The 10,603-nt window shown below is 46.2% G+C and overlaps 1 long non-coding RNA gene across 1 annotated transcript; it reads left to right on the plus strand.

The window, feature by feature from the left end:
• Positions 1 to 435: 435 nt before the first annotated feature.
• LOC134478644 (uncharacterized) lies at positions 436 to 10,264 on the plus strand. Its single transcript, XR_010051383.1, has 2 exons — positions 436 to 883; positions 4,917 to 10,264. It is a non-coding gene; the product is annotated as an uncharacterized LOC134478644 (long non-coding RNA).
• Positions 10,265 to 10,603: the final 339 nt, after the last annotated feature.

The following is a 10,603-nucleotide window of genomic DNA, read 5'->3' on the forward strand; positions in this document are numbered from 1 at the left end:
AGCTACCAGGGCCCACAGTAAATCCAGGCTCACAGAGCTGCCTTGACCTTGCCCTCCCTCTGTCTGCACCCCTGCCCCCTTCACAACATGCACTGCAGTGGGCAGCCACAAGAAGGGAGGGAGTGGGCTCCGAGGGGAACCTCCCTCTCCCTCTCCCTCTCCATCACCCTCACCCTGGCCTCCTCTTCTCCCCTCTCTGTCTCTGTCTCTGTCTCTGTCTCTGTCTTTGTCTCTCTCTCTCTCTGTCTGTCTCTCACACACACACACACGCATCACATACTTATGAAAACCCATGCTTTCTGCAATAGTATCTCACTCTGAGGACCTAAAAGAGCTACCATAACCAACCATTGAAATGAGTCCTCCACAAGAGGGCAGATGGGGGGAAACTACAGTCCCATGGTCTCTGAGGAACTTACACTCTAAAACATGAGCTGTGCACCAAGCCAATGAGTGGGTCCATGTTCTTTGTCCTAGGACTCGTTCCAAACTCAGCATCCTTTCTTCCTGGCCGCACAGTTGCCTCTCTTGGACCATCTGCATTTTCTGGCTGTCTGGGTGCTGGGGAAGATCTCTTCTGGCTGGAAACTGCAGCAACCTGGTTTAACCAAAGCTGATCTGCTCACTTCTTTTTTTTTTTTTATAGATGTACAGAAACTAGAGTCTCCCCAAGGAACTGGGAATGCAGAAAGAGCTAAATTACAGTTTCTAAATCTTTGATGAGAGTTGAGCTGCTTTCCAGGCTCTGTGGAATCTAATAGATGACTGACCAGTCACCCCATCAAGAATCCCAATGCAGCCATTTCACCATCCAAGACCACCCCATGGACACCAGCCTTGAGCAGACCCACTTTTGTGTACATCAACTGCTTGTATTTGGAAGGTAAGTTAAGAACTCTGATTTATTTGACAGTTTTTCAGATTCATTCATTACAGCAAAATGTTTGCTTTTCAAATGTGAAACAAGATATAGAAGTTCTAGAATTTCTAAATGAAATTTTTAAGTTTTTGTAATGCAAATTCCTTTTGTGATCCAGCATGCTAGTTGGAAGAGTCGGTATTTCATGATTCCAACTTTCTTTTGCAAGGAGCTCATCATATTCTGCTCTCTGGAGTCACTGTTGGCTGGGTTTTCCCAAAGTTGAATCATATTCAGTTATAACCATGAGAAAAACTTAAGTTGGGAATTGCCTGCCAATGAAACCCATATGTAATCTCAAATTCTGATTTTAATCATTAGTTTCAATTTTTTTCACTAAGTAAATCTTCATGCCAGAATGTTCATGAGGCAATCCTGAGATACCATCACCACAGCCGTGCAGCCCTGGGGGTTGGGACCAGGGTGGCTCTGGACTGAAGTCTAGCTCTGCCATTAAGTGTCTGTGTGACCTTCAGTAGATACTTTCTCACATGAAGCTCAGGTTGCAGGTTTCCCATTTGGTCTGTGTGAGGATTTCATATGCTAACTGAAGGATGCACTGCTTAATCCCTGGAGCAGGACTAGTACTCAGTGAATATTAGCCCATGTCATCCTCGATCTTTCAAGCTTGAAAGACGTTGAACACACACCATAAGCAGAAATCAGAGTGGCACCAGATTTCTCACCAAAAAGACTGATACTAGCAAAAAACAGAGCTACCCTTTCTCATTCTGAGACATATTAACATAGCATTCTGTACCTGGCAGATTAGCATTAAGGTATGTCAGTGTCCCCTGTGAAAGACACTGCCTCTGAGTGTCCCCTGTGAAAGCACACACTAGAGCTGGGTAACTTTGGGCTGATGGTTCAATGAAGCAGTGAGGAAGTTCCACTCCCCATTGACCAGTGAGCCACCTTATAGAAGGTGTTGGCAGAGTTCCTGTAGGGGTTAGGATCTGGTAGTGATTTTGTAGAATGATTAATGAAATGGGTGTTTTGGTACTGTCAAGAAGTAATAATTACTCTGTGACTAGTTATCTCAGTGAGGTTTATCTAGGAGTTGGGTGAAACGGAATAGGAGAGGTCTAAAATTTAACTAGACTGATTATAACTTCTTTATGTTGCCAAGAAAGGATATTTTTCAATGTGGGATGGTCATCCAAAGTCTGATTTCTTTATTGTTCACTAGCAGCTTTTCATCATAGAGGACCAATGTCTAATCCCACTTCTTCTGAGCCCATTTATTGTAAACAAATGGGTAGCAAAATCCTGCATTCCTTTGACCTTCCTCAAACTGCAGATCTATGAGCCCAGAGACTTTGCACCTGATACCACACTGAAAAGGCATTCCATGCAGAATCCAAGTCCTTGAGGGCTGGCACCATTGACACCATCCTTGCAGTCCCATGGCCTGTGGAGATCTGTCCTGGGAATGGCCAAAGCAACTCCTGCCTCTCCTTTCCCCAAAGCTCCATCCCTAGTGTTGGTGTTCAAAATCAGAAGCATTGCTGAAAGCAGGTGGCTGCCCTACAGAGCAACTCTGAGGTTCCCAGTGTGAGATTAGAATATAAATTTCCACAGACAGGGGTAAGGCACCTGTTGGAAGACACTTCATCCTGAAGTGTTTGGTTGTTGACCACAGCATCAATGTTCTCTTCCTGAAGAACTCCTCCCTGTATCTCAGTGCACAGTTCAGTCACACAGCATCGCTAGCCAGGAGCACACTCATGGCCCGAGATCTGTCACCATGGGGTTCCTTTTTAGGACCTACACCTCCAGAAGAAGGAGCAGTTAGCCCAGATTCTTCCAAAGAGGTGTGTGCACTCCTGTGTTGCTTCAGATCTGCCTGTTTGTACAAGTGGTTCCCCAGCTTTCCATCACTCCTGAGTCAAGTCCAGTGCTGACTGAGTAAGCTTTGGCTATGGAGAACCAGTGAATACTAATTAGGCTCACAGAGACTTTGCATATGAAAGGAAGGAAAGAAAAAGAGTTCGTTTTATTTCCCAGTGCGTGATGAGAGATGATACCAACACGAAGACAGAATGGAGACAGAAAAGAAGGAAGCAGTCTAGGCTGTTCCCAGGACTCTGCAATCTGCCGTGTGCCACTAGAATTCCAGAGGGACATGGCATGCAGCAGCTACTTCACTATGGCAGGCATTTAAATCAACTGCATTATTTAAGAAAAATAAAATTACAGTAAACTAACTATCTCAAGTAACAAATCCACTAATATAACACCATTTGTCACACCATCAAATGGTTTTAATATTTGAGTTTGAGAACAGTGATCCTAAATGAGTAGGTCAACACATTTAAAACTTGTCCTTTACTGCTAATTCTACAACAGGAAAATAAGAAAGAAATTAAATTTTCCATAGAGTCATTTCACATATAGTTGCTTGAGAAAGAAGGGGGCTGAGAGTCAAGACTAGATTACCAAGATAAATTCACACAACAAGCAGTGTGCTCAACAGAATGAGGAGGTGTAATAAATGTACAAAGGGAGGAGGTTGAAGATACCAACCAGAAATAAAGGGACTGCTAAAATGTTTAATCTGCTCTATGTGAAAATAAATACAGTACATATAGGAACAGCAACGGATGACCTCATTAGCCCTGGAAATCTAAGATGAGAGAGATAATATTCAATCAAGTAATATTCAACTATTGTTTAGAAATTTTGCATAATGAAAGGACCAGAAAAAGTAAAACAAATTGGACATTAAAACTTTTGAGAGGAGTAGGGTGCGGAAGAAAGGAGTCAGCCCTGTGCACCTTGGGATTGAAGATGGCTGCAGGCATTGGAGAAAACATGGCGGCACTTCCTCCAGAGTTAAAAGCTGAGCTTCTGATGACTTGGGATCCTTCTGCAGATCCAGAAAGGAAATCAGTCTGTGGAAGAGGCATCTGCACTCCTGTGTTGCTGCAGCTCTGCTCACAACACCAAGGTGGGGAAGCAGCCTGCATGTCCGAACAGATGTGGAGTGGAACGGTGGCCCGTATGCACATGGCAGCATCATTCAGCCATGAAAAGGAGGAACTGCCATTGATGGAGTGCATTAAACTGCGTGAAACAAGCCAGGTACAGAGAAGAAAATGTATGAGCTCATTAAATGTGCAATCTAAAAAACAGCCACACCAAAACAGAGAAAGGCATTATGGGAGACAGAGAGCTGTAGGACAATGGCACACACGGGTGGTCAAGGAGCAGGAACGCATCTGTGGAGAGAAGGGACAGCATGAAGACGGGTTAGTGATACTGTGTCATGTACCACAAATGTGGCGAAAGAGGAGCTATGAGGTGGTCTATGGCTCAAACACACACACAACACGCGTACACACACAGGCACACATACAGGTAATGCTGGAAAGGGAATGAACCGATTACTTTGCTTAACTCTGTGTGTGACTCATTTCTTTATGTACATGTGTATCCAAAGAGCATGTTGCATATCTTAGTTAATAAAAATTTTGGGAGGATAGTCATACATTCAGAGGAATTACAATTCATCAAAGTATATAGAAATATTCTTTTCTGAATGATACAGCCAACTAAAATCAACTGTCCTCTCAAATAAAACAAAGATAATACAGGTTACAAAAATAAAACTGTCACTTTTATCACATTCTCAGCGTGACAAATACTCTTGGGGATTTATGAATAAGGATCGGTAGCATCATAAAGTCACACTGAGGGCTGCGCTCAGAACATTGGAGCTGCACAGAGTCGGCTGGCGGGCCCTACAGTGAGGGCGACAGCTCTGTGGACTCAGCTTGTGCAGCAGAGCAGTGCCCTGTCCGGGGAAATTCACCAGGTCCCTGGAGTCTGAGGCATCACCCCTCCTACATGGGGACTGAGAGTGCTTGGATAGCACTTGCCTCTGCTTAGAGTTTTTGCTACAAAAAAAAAAAAAAAAAAAAAAAAAAAAAAAAAAAAAAAAATTAAATTTAACTAACAAAACTTCCTCTCCTTGTCTTCTGTGTTTCTGTTGCAGATGGAATGTAGGTCAGAGAGAGAGAAGGCCCCGAAATTCTGCCTCCCAGTGCAGGGGAAACCCCAGAATAGGAACGCACAGAGGCCCCATGGTGGGCACAGTGACAGAGGGCTTGGAGGTTCTGAGACAGTCCACAGGAGTTCCAGTGTGGGTCAAGAGCTGCTGGAGCACTGCAGTCTGCTTTCTGCCACAAACTACACGAGCACTTCACATCTGTTTCCAATTCTAAAGTGAGGGATGAGTCACGTGTATGGGTACAGCAATCAGAATCTCACCCTGCATTGGAAAACGACTTTATTTTTGGCAAAACTGCCAAATCATGTATGCTCCAAAAGCCTTATATGTAAACCCAGAACATCTTTGCCTACACAGTCCTCACAAGAATGGGACAAAGATACGTACATTCTAGAAAGCACTTTTCCTGGGAGAAAGGAATGGCGCCCAGTCAGGACTGCTCCTAAACTGCAAATGAAATATTGACATCCCTGAAAATACGTATGGGGATCCTGGGAACTTCCAGCATGCCACCTGCATAGAACAGCATCTGTGTTAAGGTTACTCACGTGCAAAGCATCTGGAAATATCTCTCAATAACTGAGTGTTCTATAATTGTGCACCCAACGTGCTGCTCTGAGGGGTAGGAACTCAGCAGGTGACTGAAATGCTGTACAGGCCAGACTGAAGGCGAGGGTGAAACTGGTTGTGTACGTCACTGAGATGAGGGACTCACATAATGAATGAGTAAGAGAAAATTCAGTCCCCAGTGAGTAACATTGCCCTCCAAGCTGTGTTTGCTTTGCTGTTATGATGGATGGTTGGTTTTTATTTAAACACAGAGGTATTTCTCTGAGCTGACAAAGAACCACTGGATGCCTGTGGTCCATCAGAGACCGACCCTGTCAGGTTTGACCACCAGACATGCATGCTTGTACCCATGACCCACTCATCACATGGGAAACTCCCGAGACTTCATGCCAAAGTGAGGAGATAGCTTCTGCTTCAGGTAGAGCCTGGTCCATTCCCTTTCTCTCCCTTTGCACATCTCCATGTGCACTAAACTCCTGAGCCCTGTAAGGTCCTCCCACAGAACCCACCTAGGAAGGAAATGTGAGAAGGTGCCTTACTGATGTCACTTTTTTGAGTTTTGAGTTGCCTGGTGTCCTGGCTGCCTCTCTGTCCTCCTAGCTGCCTGCTCACCAGCCTGAGCATGGCACACATGCAGTGCACACACTTCCCTGTGCTGCCACCACCACGCCCAGCCAGGCACCTAAGGCCCAGCCTGAAACCCTCTGCCAAGTCCTGAGAATTCATTCTGATTCTTAGTCTTTCATGGTGTCAGTTCCTTTGAATTTCTCAGAACCAACAGAATGTTTCTGCCTTCTTTAAGAATGAGACTTTCTTGCAGCAGAACTGCCGTAAAAAATTCTACTAGTCTTTCAATCTGAGTTCAGAAGTTACCTGTTTTCTTCATGGAAGATGCTCTGATCTCCACAGTGGAAATTCTCTACATGTCTTTTTTTTTTTTTTTTTTTTTTTTTTTTTTTGTCTTTTTCATTTTTTATCGGTACCGGGGATCGAACTCACGACCGCCTTCTTGCAAGGCAGGTGCTTATGCCGCTGAGCTAAACCCCCAGCCCGAAATTCTCTACATGTCTACTTGGACACTCTCTCTGTTATCAACATCATCACCACCACCATGGCCATCGCCACTGCCAGCCTCAGCCTCTGTGGGTACCACAATTACTACATTTACATCCAACGCCATCTGGTGCATCCCAGCACCTGTCTAGAAGAAAAGCTGTTGATGCTGAGCAAGGAAATGACCAAGGTCTTCCTGTGCATTTCCCTCACTCAGTTCTGCAAGTGACAATGTGAGATGAAAATCAGAGCACACCTAAAAGCCGGAAGTTGATTATTTTTCCTCACTTGCTGGTTTATTCTGTATCTCCTCAACATCCTGCTTCATAGAGAGGAAAAAGGAAACTCGGGTTGCACTTTATGAAAGGAGAGTTGAGAGGTAGCTCAGGAGACCCAAGAAAAGGAGAAACTACTACTTTTCTTGGTTTCTACTTCATGATTCATTTTAACCTCCATTTCTCCAAGAGACACCGGGACAATGCAAAACTATCTATGTGTTACTGTGCAGACTGAAATTTGTCTTCTGATTCCTAGATGAAGCTCATTGAGGACCGGTCAATCAGTAAGCAACATGGAGGTCATCCTCCTCCACGCCTGCTGGGTCACTGTTCTAAGCTCACCCACTGGGCAGGCGCTGCCTCTCGAATCCTCTAGAACATGTACACACCTTGCCATCAGGAGGGTGAGAGCCTTGGAGATGTAGGGGAGAGCCAATGGGTGGCCACTGCCCCAGGAATTTCACTCTCTGTGTGACACACAGAGTTCACTTCCTGAATAATCAGATACCTGGAAACTGCAAAACACTCAAGTGCCACACACAGGTTTTTGAAGGCAGCCACGTCCATATTTGTCTGAGCAACCAAGGGCAACAATAGATCCCTGAGCACAGTTACTATGCACTTCCTGCAATTGCACGTTAAAAGCCAAACACGCTGTGCACAGACACAATCCAAGGATACGGGGGCTTTTCCAGTCCTGAGCACACCTAAGCTCAGACACAAGCCAGTGAGTCACTGTGCACCAGAGGGGAGCTGCCAGAGCCGACAGGGTCCCTCAGAGCCTGCCAGTTCCACAGGAGGCCCCTTGACCGTGGCCTGCTGGCGCTGTTCTGTGACTGGCAAATGGCAGGCCCCAGGCAGCCTTTCATGCAGCTCATTCCAAGTCCTCGACTTTATTATACCCTGCAGTCTCTAAATTGCTGTGGAAGATTTTCTGAGGACTCGTCTGTGGGAACATTGTGGGCTCTGGGGTGCGAGCACTCCTTTGCTCAAATAAGGAATGGGAAGTGGGCTCAGGCAGGAGGACTTACATATTTTCTTCTGAAATGACATATTTGAGCCTTAAAGCAATGTATTCCGTCCTCCTGCTAGCAAAGAATAATGTTGCCTCCCCAGCAGCTCTGCCTTTGAGTCGTGCACGGCAGAAAGGATCTTCCATTTGTGGGCAGCCGCAGCCCCCGGAGCTGTGGGAACACTGCCAGCAGCCCTGAAAAGCCTCCGCACTGACTGGGATCTGGCTGATTAGTGACACTTTGGAGAGTCGGGTTGTCACTGAAGGGAAAAGCAGGGGAACACGGTGGGCGCTGCAGCCTGGAAAGAGGCAGTGGGCGGGGGCTGGCCCCTGCTGCCCCGCTCCCGCAGGAACACCGCTCTGCAGCGTTTTCTAGCACAGAGCTGGGTGTGGGGCCTGGTGGCACACGGCCTCCTTGCCCTCCTTGCCATGCACACATCATCTGCAAAGGGCAGTTCAATGCCACGCCAAAACACTACTTCTTAGAGCTGGGGGAAGCGTGCCACATCTCAGTGGCCTTCGGGTTATGTGTGCCCATCTTCAAATAGCCCTCTATTTCACAAACATTAGACATTTCCAGTGGCAAATACCCCTAACGTATGATGCAAATATTTTAAAAAATCTCAGTAATGAGTTTGAGTCTAAGAACTTGGGTAGTAAGAAATGAGAATTTAAAAAACATTAATGACATTGAAATACCAGTTGAGTAAACTGACCAGAGCATATGATTGGTTATGAAAACCCTTGAGGAAGTAAAGGACACTAGGATTGCAGGGTCGGCTCAGCAAGCAGAGCTGAATGCTCTGAGGGTCACAGTCACCATCCAGTGCCAGCACAGGGCGCCCAGGTAGGGAGCTGGTTTTCTACACCCACAGCTTCTTTACATGAATGTACCTGCTGCCCTGATTTCTATGGCTATCCCAACCCCCGCCAACCCCAGTCTTAAATTTAGAAGCAAGAACTTGTGTCACCTGCATCAGCAAGAGCACCATCTGAGGCAGGCGGGTCCCGGGCTGTCTGCTCTACTCCCTGCAGGGAGAGAATGAACGTCTTGCTGCTGCCCTGCTGGCCAGGAAAAGCCCAGGTCCTGGAGTCCACGCTGGGTGGGGAGCAGGCCCAGGAGCTTGGAGACATTGGGCCACAGAAAACATGGCTGACAGCCGCTTTCCTTCCTCGCCCTGTTCACTGCTCCTCTTGTCTGGTCAGCAAATCCATCTGCCTCTTCCTAATGATGACTTCACTTCACACGGTCCCCTGTTCAGCTCTATCTGTGACACAGACAGTTCCCTGGGTCCTGAGGCTCCTTCCTGCACATGTTCAAGGGCTGCATTTCAGTTCTGGACAACGTTGGGCCAGTGGCTGGGCCACCACCGGCCAGTGCTCGCCACCATGTGAGGAGCACACAGGTGAGTCATCGGGGCATACAGCTGTTGGGCTTTAGAGGTAGGGACATGACAGCATTGTAGGGTAGCTTCATGACAGTCACGAGGTGACAGGTGATACAGTTGGGCACAATGTGACAGGTCTTGCAGAAGTAGCGTAATGAGTGACAGTTTGTGGAGTAGCCCCATTATAACATTCAGGAGATATAACTCGAGACAGTTCAGGGATGGCTGGATGACACTGTGCCAGGGTAGCCCCATGACATAGTACTTATGTGACATATAACCCAGATCTCTGGTGGCCATAGAATACAGTCCCAAATCAGCAAGATGACACAGTTCTGGGGTTTGTCTGACACAAGAGATGACCATGTGGAATGCCACTGATCCATGAAGTCTAAGGAATATCTGCTTCAGAATTCCCAGGGAAGATCCTTCCCTCCATATAGAGAGGGTGGGGACCACCCTCCCTCAGTCACCTCTGAATCACTGACCTGAGCCATCTCTCATCACACAGGAGGAAGGCTCAGGAAAAGTGTGCCCCTGCCTGCCTACCTGAGACGCCTTCTTCAGCGACATAACAATTCATACCTGGTGTTTGTGTGTGCCATTCTGTTACAGTAGGAAGCTGAGCAGTTCCCTGTAGGAATTAAGTTTATTTTGCCAAGCAAAGATAATGTTTCTTAGAAATGTATCAAGTTTAGGACAAAAATTAATTTGAAGCTTCATATAGAATAATGAGAATAATATCCTCGACTTCTATAAATATGAATCAGGCCGGCTCCTGGCCTGAGGTAAAGACATTGAGACATATTGCAGGACCAAGTTTTATGCTCAGACTTCATGGCAAGCAGACTGGGAGAGCAGGAGGGAGAGTCCATGACCTCCCATGGCTACCATCCTGCAAGTCAGAGAGTTAACCACACACAAATGAATGCACAGATGCACCACACAAATGTCTGCTGTGTCACACACAACGCCGATGTCAGCACCTCATTAGCAACTTTGGAGTGTGCCAAAATAAAGTGATTAATTAAGCATGGCTATTCTTTTTCAGTGCAATCTCGCTGGTTGGTTCCCATCAAAATGGTTTATTCCACATACAATTCCCTCACATTTTAGTAAATGTTTTTAAAGAAAGTTTTCCGAAGTGAAATGAGCATTCTTTGTAGACATTCACATTGGCTGCTTTGGTGGAAGCCGGTGGCCCAGAGGGTGCAGTATGTACTACAGGAGACACAGGACAGCACCTGAGCTCCTCACAATGCAACCACACAACCTGCTCCATAGAGCCTCATGTGAGGCTGATCTGTCATGATTTAAGAAACACTGATTTGGTGTTGGACCAAATGCAAAATTAATAAATGATTAATTTTT

The sequence above is a fragment of the Cavia porcellus genome, unplaced genomic scaffold, assembly GCF_034190915.1.
Source record: "Cavia porcellus strain 051 isolate PalLab524CR breed Dunkin Hartley unplaced genomic scaffold, mCavPor4.1 scaffold_14, whole genome shotgun sequence".
Classification (NCBI taxonomy): Eukaryota; Metazoa; Chordata; class Mammalia; order Rodentia; family Caviidae; genus Cavia; species Cavia porcellus.